This window comes from Anomalospiza imberbis, chromosome 16, assembly GCF_031753505.1.
Source record: "Anomalospiza imberbis isolate Cuckoo-Finch-1a 21T00152 chromosome 16, ASM3175350v1, whole genome shotgun sequence".
Lineage (NCBI taxonomy): Eukaryota > Metazoa > Chordata > Aves > Passeriformes > Viduidae > Anomalospiza > Anomalospiza imberbis.
The window spans coordinates 3,655,613-3,668,483 of NC_089696.1; the positions used below are offsets into that span (position 1 = coordinate 3,655,613).

At 42.4% G+C, this 12,871-nt stretch overlaps 1 protein-coding gene and 2 long non-coding RNA genes across 19 annotated transcripts in view; 1 reads left to right on the forward strand and 2 right to left on the reverse strand.

Annotated features, from left to right (window-relative positions):
- The window catches only part of RBFOX1 (RNA binding fox-1 homolog 1), a 1,156,138-nt gene that overhangs the window by 61,304 nt on the left and 1,081,963 nt on the right, over positions 1-12,871 (forward strand). The gene's annotated exons all lie outside the window — the stretch shown is intronic.
- LOC137483356 (uncharacterized) lies at positions 1,171-3,847 on the reverse strand. Its single transcript, XR_011004428.1, has 3 exons — positions 3,648-3,847; positions 1,322-2,216; positions 1,171-1,290 (listed from the first exon to the last, which is right to left on the reverse strand). It is a non-coding gene; the product is annotated as an uncharacterized lncRNA (long non-coding RNA).
- LOC137483357 (uncharacterized) lies at positions 8,577-9,746 on the reverse strand. The gene is made up of 2 exons (XR_011004430.1): positions 8,939-9,746; positions 8,577-8,798 (listed from the first exon to the last, which is right to left on the reverse strand). It is a non-coding gene; the product is annotated as an uncharacterized lncRNA (long non-coding RNA).

The following is a 12,871-nucleotide window of genomic DNA, read 5'->3' on the forward strand; positions in this document are numbered from 1 at the left end:
GAAGGCAGGCAATACCCACTGCTCCTCTTGCCTGCCAGCCATCCTTCAGCCCAGCTGGCCAGCATCACTTCCCCTTGGTGTATCCATGGCTACTCCTGATGTCGTCCTTGTCCTCCACGTGCCTGGAGATCTTTTCCAGGGTTATTTCCCCCACCACCTTTCCAGGTGCTGAGGTGAGGCTGTCCAGCCTGTCATTCCTCTGGTTCTGCTGCCTGTCCCTTCAGAAAACAGGAGTGGCACTGGATTTCCTCCAGTTCTGCTGGTTCTGCTGGTTGTTTTCCCTCGAGGTGTTCTGCAGTCAGCCTAGGTAGATTTTTATTTCTAAGGAAATAAGAAACAAGTGGTTTTCTGCAAACTAAGGTGCTGCTTTAGTAATGCTTCCAGCAAAGTGGGGAGAGAGGCAATTAGAACTTGAAGAGCAGAATCACCATCATTCACCTAATCCTCACTGTGTTAAAGCTGCAGCAACCTTTTACAGTGACAAAGAACAGCCTGAACACTTGATTATAAACCAGAAAGGCCCTCCTTGTATTAATAAAACAGCATGTCAGGGTCCCAGCTTGCACATGCAAACTCCAGGTGTTAGACAGTGATTTTCCTTGCCCTGCCATGATGATATCTGTTTTCCACAGTGGGACAGGAGCAGCTGAGAGCAGGGATTGGCTTTTGTGCAGCACACAGGAAACAGCACAAGGCACCCCTGCTACAACCAAGGACTGTCAGACCCAGAGTGCTGCAGCTGCAGCAGCTTTGCTTCACAGCATCACCGTGTGAGATGGAGAGACCCTCTGGACATGCTTCACTGCCAGGGAGTGTGGCAGGAGGCTCCTGCAGCTTGGCAGGATGGAAAAGCTCCCCCTGACTCTGCCAGTCTGGGGCATACAGAATCATCCCTTTCAGATCAGTGGTGTGTGTTTTCCCAACTGTGTAAACTCTGTGGACTCCTAGAAATAGGGTAATGCTTCCTAGTTGTTAAAAATAAAACGTTTTTGAGAATGAGCCTTGAATTCTGCAATTCTTTGGAAGCACAAGATAAAAGTTTCAAAGGTCATACAGACAATAGACACCTGAATCATACAGGTATCATGATACAGAATCATTCTGCATCATACAGACAATAGACACCTGAAATCCCCTCAGCAGGCATTTATTTTCATACAGCAGGCTGTATGACTGCAATTACTTTGTTACAAGGGGAACAGCGGGAGTTAGGAAAACTGAAATTTTCTGTCCACCACTGGTTGTTAGTGCATTGTGGAAGAAGGGTTATGGTGTTTCTGAGGCTGCTCTCTGCATGTTGGATAAGGCACATTGAGGCTACATCCCTGCAAATGGGCTGAAGAGCACACATCGTGCTGGATGAGGAACAGGGCTTCTTTCCAGAGGGAGAATTCATTCCTGTTTGGTGAGGCAGGATGCTGAAATCAGCTGATGTAATGTCTTATGTGCATAGATAAGAAGATGGAAGATTAAGATATATAAAAGGAAAAGAGAGATTTTCGTCTTGATCTTCTTTTCTTGCCCTTCAAAACACACAGCCAGGTCCTTGATGTCAGAGATATGGTGGTTGGCCATTTTGGTGGCAGCTGTCATTGAGAAAATAAATATTAATCAAGGTATGTATTGCTTAGAGTAAAACTGGGAGTCGAGGACTGGGAAGGGGCAGTATTCATAAAGTCAGAATCTACAGCACAGTGATGCTGTGCTCTTCTTTCCTTAAAGAAACCAAGCATTAGAAGTTGTTTTCTTGCTCTGTTCATTATTTTTCAACACTTTCATTTCCCTCCTACACCAAGTGCTGCAAGCTCCTCTCGCTTTCCCCACCATAATTTTGGTTTGAATCCTTGTGTGATTCAGCGTGGTCACTGGGGAAACATTGCTTTAATGATTTGGTATTTAAGAGCTCAGTGTTCCTTGCATCACAGAGGAGTGGCAGTGCTGACAAAGTGCAGGCTGCCCATGGGGAGCTCTAGATCACTGCAGAGACGAGTTGCTATGGTAATACATTACAGAGCAATGAGGGATTTGGGAAGATGCATCTGACAGTTCGAGGTAAAGGATCATCATTTCCTTGCAGCTTGCAAAAAGTGTCATCATCGGAATTTCAGTTGGCTTATTTCTCTTTTTCCTTTGCTTTCGTGAGGTGACATTTCTGCATAGCCCCGAGCATGCTACAGCACAAAAAGGAAAAGGCTCTGTCCTCATGTAGGCAAGAGCTGAATAAAACCAGAGGGGAGAGGTCAATTCTGAGGCAATTCATGAAGAATATGGTTGAATGACTGCACAGGTTCTCTGTATGTCCTTGCCTCTCTCTCCCTTGAATACACAGATCTTTGTTTTATAGGCATGAGTGATGCATGAAAGGGAAATGGAACTTGGGAAAAGTAGTCTCTAGTCATAAGATGTACTGCAAGATAGAGTAAATATTCCTGAGAATAAGGGCCAAAAAGAGGAAAGTCAGCAGAGGAAAAATTAACAATAGAACCCCCCTACCCCCAATTTGTCTCTCCAACGTGCATGGAATGAGAAAAAAAGAGGCAGTAATGACACAACTTGAAAAATAACAGTAATATTTTCATTTGAAAACTGAACAGTAACACAGACAGGTGTATTTTGTCTTTTCAACTTTCTCTTCAGATATTTGTCTAAATATTAACACCTATATTTTATCTATGCATGGAGACAGAAGTGGGATATTTTATGTAAATAGGTAAGGGACAGTAAAGTAATTCCCTCCAGGACCAAGACAACGGCTCTTGGGTCAGGTATTTATATACTTAATTTTTACATAATAATACTTTTTGAACAATTGCACTCCCTATCTCTGAGAGGTGTAAGAACTCTCCAGAATCTAATTAATCCTGAGACTTTCTTGTTTTGTACCTTTGGATAGAAATTTGTCTGTGCTGCACACCAGAGGAGTATTTTCACTGGAACATTTGGCACTTAATTTTTGCTTTCAGTAGTTTTGAATTCCACCAAACCTAAAGATGTTCCTCTATGGCAGGTGCAGGCACAAGAATTGCATTTTAGTGTGTCTCTTTGGCACTCTAGAAGTTTCTGTGGTGATAATTTTAATCCATCTTCTGGATAGAGACCTGCAAGATGTGGCTTTCCAGTTCTCAGCCATTCACAGGTTTACAGCTCTGGATGTTAAAGCATCCATGGGCTGTAGGACAGGTTTTGTTTGTTGGCTTGTTTTTGTTTGACTTCAAAAAATGACCCAGCATTGGTTTTAGAATCCCCAGTCTCAATGCCTGAATTCTATTAGCTTTTAAAAGGACTTGTCTTCCTGAGGGCCTTAAACAGTTCTGAAAAACACAACTCATACATCAAAAGTAGGAAGAGTACTGAAGCAACCCATTCCCAACCTCAGGTAAAGTCCTTCTCTTAATTCAGATATCAAATTAAGGGTTACTGTTCAGCATCTTAGCTCCAGGCAAGATTAGAAGCTTGAGCTAAGAGCAGACATCTGCTATTAGGGGAGCAACCAACCTAAGCTGTGTTGTGTAACAAATCATTTCCTCCTATTAGATTTGTCACAAATGCATGAGGAATGGTAATTCCTTGATCTAATATCAACCCTTTGGGAGCAATGTGTTTGAATGATGTCATTACATAATGTTTGAAGCTGTTAATGTGATTACCTGGAATCACTGGAGAGACACGAGGCTTGAGGAGACTACAGAAAGGTTTGGCTGTGCTTGTTCCCACAGCACTGCTGACCTGAGAGCCTGTGTGGCACATCTGAAATCCCTTCCTTTTCTAGGATTGGTTTTTATTCTTGCTGCTGACACTTGTGGCAAATGCTGCTGCAGTTTAAAAATCAAGACAGGGTGAGACAAGGGATTGAGCTAGGAATGCAACTAAGAGAGTGAAAACGATATGTATTTTAATTAAGAGCTTAAATGAATTAAGGGGTTAAGTTAGAAATGTAGTTAGCAAAGATCATATACTGTGATTAGAGCTTAACAAGGAAATTAATTGATACCAGGGGGAATAACTGAAACAAGGTTGGGAATGACAGGTGATATATGAAATATTGTCAGAGTGCTGGAGCTATAAATACCACTGGCTTCTAAGAATGGGAGGAGGTTTGGACTGTGACCAGCAGGCCAAGGAGCCCTCCCAACTTGACACGGGTGAAGAGTTTACCATGAGGAAGAGGTCTTACTTCCTCCCCAGAAGCCCACCAACCCAATTAAAGGGGTTGCACAGCCTTAATGGGTATTCAGCTAATTATAATATGAGATGAGAGCTAATGATTATGTATTAGGCTTTGTAGAAACTGTCCTGGAAACCATCTGAATATGTAAAACCTTTTTGGATAAATAGAGAGCAGGAGTTTGTGACTCTTTGCACATGCCTTTAGGAGGTTACTCTCTATGTGTCCAGAGCTGTAATAAATAAACAAACCCTCTTTTCAGCTTTAATTAGTTGAAAGTCATCTGTTCATGCTTCAAGGAGAAGATCCCAAGAGTCAAAGCAAAGGATTTTCAGGCTGCAGAACACAGCACAGGGTGAGAGAGCTTGGCTGTGGTCAGACAGGTGAGTTCTCACTCTCCTCCTCATGATGTTTGCACGGCAGGGCAGTCACCTCTGGAGGCTAGGGGCTTGGGTTGGATTTTTTTGATTTTTAGCAATTTCTGGAGCTGCCATAGAGGATGATGCAGCTCAGTTAGTGCCCAGAATAAAGGGGGATCCCTGCAGGCAGAAGTGTCCATCAGAGCCTCTTTGTGTTGCAATGAGGATCTTTTTCTGCAAATGTTTGATTGCTGCTCATTCTGCTCAAAATGCTGACAAATAAAAGTAATTGTTATTTTCACTTCCACAGACACCCTGTTTTCATTTCATACTTTTGTCCTGATTCCTACACTTTAACATGGATTGCCTGGTTCTTCCACAGAAGTGTTGGTTTGTATTTTAAATAAAGAAGAGAAAAGGAAGAACACATGGGTTTTTCTTTTCCTTTTTCATGATGTTCTAAAGTGACTAAATCTTTCTTTTACAATTTCTGTCTGTGTGATTCTGCTTAAAAATGCATGAGCTGTTCTAGGCACATCTGCAAAACCCTCTGAGCAGTGCCTGTAGTACAAATGATGTCATGCTCTCCCAGTACTTGTCTGGTGAAGATCAGAGACAAATTAATTAAATTATGTGTTTATCAAAATAGAGCTTTTTTTTCCTTACCAGATAATTTTCAGTGAAAACATGTAGCACATCTGTTGATAATGTGTGATCTTTATGACAATGGAATCTGAGCACGTTTTAATTTGGGGGAACTGGATCTGACTGAAGTTTTCCATACACACTGTTTATAATGTCCTCTGTCACAGTGCTCTTAGGTCTCCATCCCAAATGAAAATCTCTCTCATCTGAAACTTTCATACAGAGCATACATTACTCAAATATTCCTCTGCAGACCCCTGCTGAGGCACTGGGGGTGTCCAGCCTCTGGCAGAGGTTAGAATACACGTTTGCTTCCTGGAATATAAACCCTGAAAACAAAATATTTGACTCAGGGGCTCATGTGTAGTCAAACAGAAACTTGTATGATTTCTTCTTCACCATAAGTTCATTGCCCACATTTGAAAACTGCTGATCCAGTTTCACTGGTTCCTGGTACTTCTGCTGAGAAAGGGAAGAAGAATTGTGCCTCTCTCCCCACTTTGGTTCTTGGCATGTATGGATATTCTCACTTCAGTCAGAGAGAAAAGAAGAGGTTTCTAGCAGGCTGGGCCTGGGAAAGAGTTTCAAAAGAATGTAAATGATTCTATAATCTCTCTTGTTGTTCACATTGTTTATAGATATGTTCTGCCACCATGAGTCATTCACAGCGCACCAATGGTGTGAGATGTTTTCACTTTAAGACCAATGAAATTAGTCTGCATGATGTTCCCTATAAAAAGAGTGATGTATTTGAAATAAATCAGATGAGTTCAGTTCTCTTCTTGCCTTCTGAATTGGAGTCTCTCTGTTCCCGTCCTGCCTCAGCGGCGACAGGCATGGACTGAGGCAGGGCTTACACCACTGCCTCAGTGGTCAGGTGCTTGAGATACAGAACAGAAAAAACGCTGCTCTGTCCCTGATAGCTTTGCTCTGTCTCCTCTCTAGAGCTGCTCTGCCTTTTTCAGAGCTCTGGAAGAGCCTGTTCAGAACCAGGAACTGAGGTCTGGGACACTGAAGCCTGCACATGTTGAGGGTTTCACTGATGAGGATCAAAGTCCCATAACCTACTGTAACCAGCTTTAGGCTTTCTTTGGGTTGACATGCAGACACTTTCTTTGCACTTAACCATGCTTTCAGGCTGATCAAAACTACTCTGAATGTGGTAAAATTGATCTGAATTTGTAAATGGCTGCTTATGGTTAAAGTATTGGAAAAGATTTTTAAAGGCAGATGTAATAGCAAGAGTTTGTGTTCAACAGGAATTCAACACCTTGCCTTTTACAACATTTGCATTAAATTTCCTGCTCATTTAGACAGCATATTTCAAAAATATTTTGGTCTCCTTGTTGGCATCAAGAAAGCAAAAGAGATTTTAGGTGTTACAAGTGTTAGGATCTGGTGGTGTTAAATCTGGTTTAGATATTGAATACATGGTTGTCTTCAGGGACAGCTAAAAATACATCTTTTGCTCTTTTTTTTTTTTTGGGTTTTTTTGTTTTTTTGTTTTTTTTTTTTTTTGTTTATGTTCTGGGCAACAAAGATGCCTTAGCTTATCAATAAAGTATCAAGTATCAATAAATGCGTCAAAAAATTTTCCCACCTTGATGATAACTCCATCTTGACTCCAATCATATGCCTTTGTAGCCTGAGATCTTCAGGCAACCTTTCATTAAGGACAGTCTGCTTTATTTATGGCACAATCTAAAAAAACAGTTTGACAGAAATAGCATTGACCTATATATAATTATTTGATCTAGATGTTGGAGGCTGAGTCAACTCTGGGGCATTTCTTTTCCCTTCCTTTCTTCAATTTACTGCTACTTACTCTTATCAAATCCAGCCAAGTGTAAATTCAGGAGGAGACAGGAAGCAGACTATAGATCCACCTGAGCATTATGATCTTCTGACATTAAACTCTGATGATCTAAAAAATCCAAGAACCATTAGCAGAAATGTTTCATCCCTCTTTTGGGTCTTAAATCCAGAGAGAATCTACCAGGCTTGTCCTGTTCATTCACACATGCCTTCTGTTGTAGGTTCCTTTTTTTTTGTTCCCAAGAATTTCTGCTCTTTAAAGGTTAAGGTGGAAGTTCCTTGGTTTCCAGTGCCATCAGCTATAGGTGGAGCTCCTAAAAACACAGATACAGGTGTTGCAGGCTCCTCTGTAAAGTCCTTTTCTGATGTATTGTGGTAAATGACCTCTGCAGGCACAGCAGAAGATATTTATTTACCTGATCTCTTTAGATCAACTTCCACTCTCTGCATCCAGCTCTGCTCAACTTACACTTCCCCTGTGCTCTGGAGCTCTGCCCTTGCTTTGGCACCTTTTCCACGCTCTCTTTCTTGCTCCCTTTGATGCTGTGACAGGCACAAGGATGTTGTAGCCTTCTGCAATGCTGTCACCAGGGTGCAGCCAGGGTGTGTGCAAACTGGATCTGAGCTCTCTGGGATTGCACTGGGCAGAGGGGGTGTGCAGTGGCACAGGGCAAGGACATGTGTGAGAGCAGCACATGCTGTTAAAACTCGGTTCATCCTCCACGAGGCTTGGAAATAAGGATTTATCCAGAGTTGTCACAGAGGGAGAACGAAATGATGCCTTAATTTTAGATTTTATCTTTTTCAGATTCTGTGCTGCTGTAGTGTGTGGGTCTGGGCTTCATATGAGGGGATGGTGAGCTCTCTGCACAGAGCAGGGAGACAAAACAATTCCTTCTCCAGCTGGGGACCAAGGACAAATGATCCAAATCTCAGGCCCAAGAGCACAAACAACGTGGGCTGGAGAGAGAAAAACAAGCAGGATGGGACTGCATGGGCTAAAGCTGGAATGGGACAATGAACTCCAATGTGCAAATGGAGCAGAGCTGATCACAGTGAGAGCCCCCAGGAGCGCTCATGCATTTTGGGACCATTTTGGTTCATCTTGGGTGCAGCTCTGGCTGGGCTCTTGTGCTGCCCAAGGTGGATCCATGGAGGAGATCCTTTTAATAAATCCCTGCTTTGTTCTTTAGCTCTGTCCAGCCTCTGTTCTGGGTCAGCCTTCTCAAGGCATCAGTTCTGGTGACCATGAAGGGACAGAAGGCATCTGGAAACCCCCTGGACCAGAGGAACACCCACGTCCTGTCCCCCACTCCTGCCACCTGCAACCAAAGCAAAGAGCATGAGTGTTCATCTTTAGGGATACAGAAAGAACCTGTGGGAATCCTCACTTAGCACAATTACTGACCACCTAATTTAGACCACTGGTGCCCTGTAGGGTGCCCTGTCTTTTGGAGATGATTTCCACAAATTCACCTGCTGAAGGATTTAAACAGACCCTCCTTTAAGTGCCCAGCTGCTCCTCAGACCTGGGTGCTAAATGCTGTCAGCTCTTGGAAACCTGAGTTTTAATGAACTTCAACAGCTGAAGGTGCTGAGAAGTCTGTACTCTATTTCTATCAGCTTTAAAGGCAATGAGCTCCAATCCTTAAGATCTTTGTTTCCAAAGATGTTATTGGATAGTCTCAGTAGAAGCCCAGTGGTGCATTTTCACCTGTGCAAGACTCTTTACCCTTTTATTTTCTTTTTATAAATAAATACATTTCTAGTCTCTACTTTGTGGCTTGCTGTAGAATAGTCTTACAGGAGATGACCTGGAAAATAAAAGAAAGGAAAAACAGATTGTGGCTTTTAAGAACTATCTATGGATTCAAAATACAGGGAAATTGTGATTTGGGATCTCTTTTCATTGCTTTTTCTTTTGGCAGCATAAGAATTAGCAGCATTAGCAAACCTGTGTATGAAGTCTGAATATTTCTGTTCCCTTCTGAGGATAGAAAGCACTTTTTCTTCCCACCCTCCCTATGTCATATGGGGTTTGTATGCTGTTTCTTCTGTACATACTACCCTCTTGATCAAAGAATAAAGAAAAAACAACAAAAAAAGGGAGACATTTATAGGCACTCGATCTTTTTAAGCCCTGTGAAAAGTGAAACAGGCAGCCTTTCAAGGTGCATTCAGTATTCATCAGGCTACAGAAAAATAGAACAATATGAGGCCTAAAAGATAGTGGGGAAGTGTGGGGGTTGAAATCATAATTGAATTCAGACTGCACCGATCAAGGAAGGGAGAAGAGAGAGGTATGAACCCACTAAAGCAGAGGTGGGGATAGAAGTTCCTTTGCTTTGTGCTTCTTTCCAGACTACAGTGGCAGGAGGCTTGTACTGACTGCAGCAAAAGAACCAGCTAATGACAATCACATTTTATTTTTACAGGGAGAAATACTTAATAGAGAATGTGCTGCTGTGAGCAAGGGCTCTGTGAGCCTCAGAGAACTCCCTAAGCATTCCTAAACGAGCCCTTTCGAGTTTCTCCTCACCTCGAGAACTCTGCAGAGAAGTTACTTATGAGGATAAATACAGAGGTTACCAGAAATTCACAAATGCTGAGGGACAGGGACAGCCCCAGGAAACTTAGAGGAAAAGTACCTCTCCTGTCCAGGCTTCTGTTTTCAGAAAAAAAAAAAAAAAAATCCAAAAAACCTTTTTCCTAAAATTAGGAGTGGTTTATCCATTGTTTCTATTCCAAGAGCTCCAGATTCCAATTCCTTTTGCAGTTCTGTGTGTCAGGCCCAGGAAAGCCTTGAGAGGTGTGGGCAGCTCACACTGACAGCTGCAGCCCTGATGTGAAGCACTACTTTTTATTGCATATGGAAATCCTTTCAGAGAGGTGTTAAGCTCAGGGAGATGTAATGCTTCATGTGCATCGATTTATTTCTTTTAAAAACACACATTGTAAGTCCTTGTTAACTCAAGGCAGAAGGACCAGAGCACACTGAGAACTCCCCATGAGCTCCAGACTCTGCTGTGCCTCAGGCTGAGCCCCAGAGCCACGTCAGGCTTCTGGGGCTGTAACGAGCGCGGGTCTCCAGGACGGTTTGAATGGATGAGAGATCTCTGAAGTCAGGTCTTGGAAGATGTGGTTTATTAAAAGGGGGAAAGGCCCTGCTTGGAGTGTCCAGGCGCAACTCGTGGCAGGCCCAGGGAGAAAGGGAGAGGGAGAGAGAGGGAGCGAGGGTTCCAGGTGAGGGTCCCAGGGGAAGGTCCAAGAGAGTGTCCAAGAGAGGAAGGTCCAAGAGAGCGGTCCCTCGGGCACACCTTATCAGGGGGCTTCAAGGTGGGCTGGAGCCAAGGACTTGGGCCAATGGGGTCACAGATACCTGATACTGCAGGGGAGGGTCACAGGTGTGGGATGAACCATACATTGGGGGTGAGACAGAGCATTCCATTTGACCCTTGGACCTATCTGCAGGTAAAGGGCGTTGTTTAATCAGAAGGGGGATTGCTTTCAACCTGGCTATACTATTGTTTTCTAGTTATTCAGTAGTCAAGGTTTGCTATTTCAAATCTAGTTCTCATCTCAATGTCTGTATTTTCCAAATCTTTTGCCAGGCAATCATATTTATAAGGTTTTCTTATTTCATCTTCCCCAACATCGGGCTCCAGGGAATGTTTTGTTGAGACATGATTTGATTTTTCATGGCTGGCTTGTTAAAAAACTATTGCTTTTCAGAAAAGTTTCAGTGTTGAAGAACCTTTGTTGGGATTCCAGCAGGTTTTTTTAGCTTTAGAGCTTGGTTTGTGATTTGGGCAATTTGGAAAATGAGAGCAATCCTTACATTTTCACCCAGCAGCTTTAGAATAACAACCCTGATTCCTGAAATATTTTAGGAAATATTTTTCAAGAGTCAGAAAACTATTTTGCAGAAACATTTGAATTCAGAAAATGTAAAAGCTTCCTCTAGAAAGTCAGAATTGCTAAGATGAATTACAAATTTTAAAAGAGTTAATGGCAGACTTGAATGATACTGAAGGCATGCAAGATGCAGAGGTGCACATAGCAAACATTTGTTAAGCTTTGTAAAGTGAAAGGAAAAAATACCTAAGACATCTTGTCAACTTGGGCTTCTGCATATTTTTTTGTATGTTTTTTAGCATTCATGTCTCTCTACAAGTCAAGGTTTCTCCTGTTTACTTTTGATTTAACAACATTGCATAGCTAATTATAATTCACTGAAATCGCCCCAAAATACTTTTGATTTGCTTATGTGAAGGATGGTATTTGATTTGTGTGTTTATTTTGCATCAGAGTGCTTAATGGATTAGAAATAAATGTTGTTCTTTCTGGAGAACAGGGAGTTTTCTTTTGCCCTTGAGAACAACTACACTCACTTGGGGCTATGTGGTGAAACAGGAGAATCTGGAGGTGTCATTACCACAGAACAAGGAGCAAACACGAATTGCTGCCTCAGAGGTGACAGAAAGATCCTTCCTGGAGCTTGAGAAGGGGCTGCTCAGAGCTTTCTGTGAATTGGAAAGCCAAAGAATTGCTGGGCTAAATCAGACCCAAAAAAAGAGGTTTATGAGTGCACTGGTGAGGAGTTTACTTGGACTGTAATAATGAAAGCAGAATCTCCCTGAGAGCTCTGGCAAACTCATGGTCTTGTCTAAACCTATCCACGGGCTTACAAGAACCTTAAGTAAGGGATAATCTTGACTTTCTAAGAGAAGGGAAAAGATTTGCTTTCTGGCAGTTAGATAATGGCACAGGGAAATCTCGTTGATTTGGAAAAATACCTCAGCAGCACCAGAAAAATGTGAGGTGTCTTCTGAACAGCCTTGGGTGGTTGTCCTGGTGCACAGGGTGATTACCAGACACAGAGGGAGCAAATGGGTGGAATGAAGCTGTAGTGCAGCCCGGTGTGCAAGCCTGACTCTGAGCCCTGTGTGCATGAAGTAGGTCAGGTTTAAAGGCTGAGCTGGCTCCCCAAACACCTGATCAGCTCCGAGCATGGGGGCACATCAGGTACAGCAGGCTGGGAGCACTTTCCATTTTCAGTCAATTAATCCTCTCACAGCATGAAATAAAAAGATCAGAACACGATGTTAAACCTCATTTTGTATTTTCAATTACTAGAGGATAATTATTTTCTTTTTAAGTCCTGGAAGATGACATGATCTGAATACTCTGCTACCTGGCACTTCTGCTTGTGTTCCTGGAAGCAGAGAGAGTTCAGCTGGGGCAATGCATGAGATAATTAGTTTTGTTCTGTATCTACCATCCTCTGGAGAGAAGTTCAGCACTTCAGTCTTAGGTTTGGGGATTTTGGGCTTTGTAAAGTAGGAGTACAGCTGCACAGAGTGTATTTTGTGTGGCCTGGGAGCAGCAGAAGGTGGCTGAGGTGCTTTGGACAGTAGTTCAGTGCTAAGTAAACCTGATAGAACAAGGCTTTCATCTTGTTAGCCCTGATTTCTGCACAAGTGAGCACGGGAGAATAATTCACTAGAGTTTTCAAAGAGAATGGATGTGGTTTTGAAAGTTGTCGTGGGGTGGAATTTGGAGTAACACAGGTTTCCCATTTCTTTGAGTGGAAAATAACGATATTTTAATTGTGTGTATGTGTGTGCTGGGTGTATAATTCCCTTTTATTGTACAGGCCTGCTCTTCTCCTTGCAGATTTTTAGTGGATGAACTCCAGTGATTTCAAAGAAGAAATGTGAAGTAAAATGTGAAAGGTGCCAAACATGAATGTAGCAGAAAATAAAAGTATCAATAGATTTGGCTCAGGTAATAGGTTTTGGCATTGTTAAGATTCAAAAAAAGCTGTATGAAAAGTACCAGGAGTAGCATAAGTTCAAATAAGTAAAGCCTTACTAAAGCCAAGTAA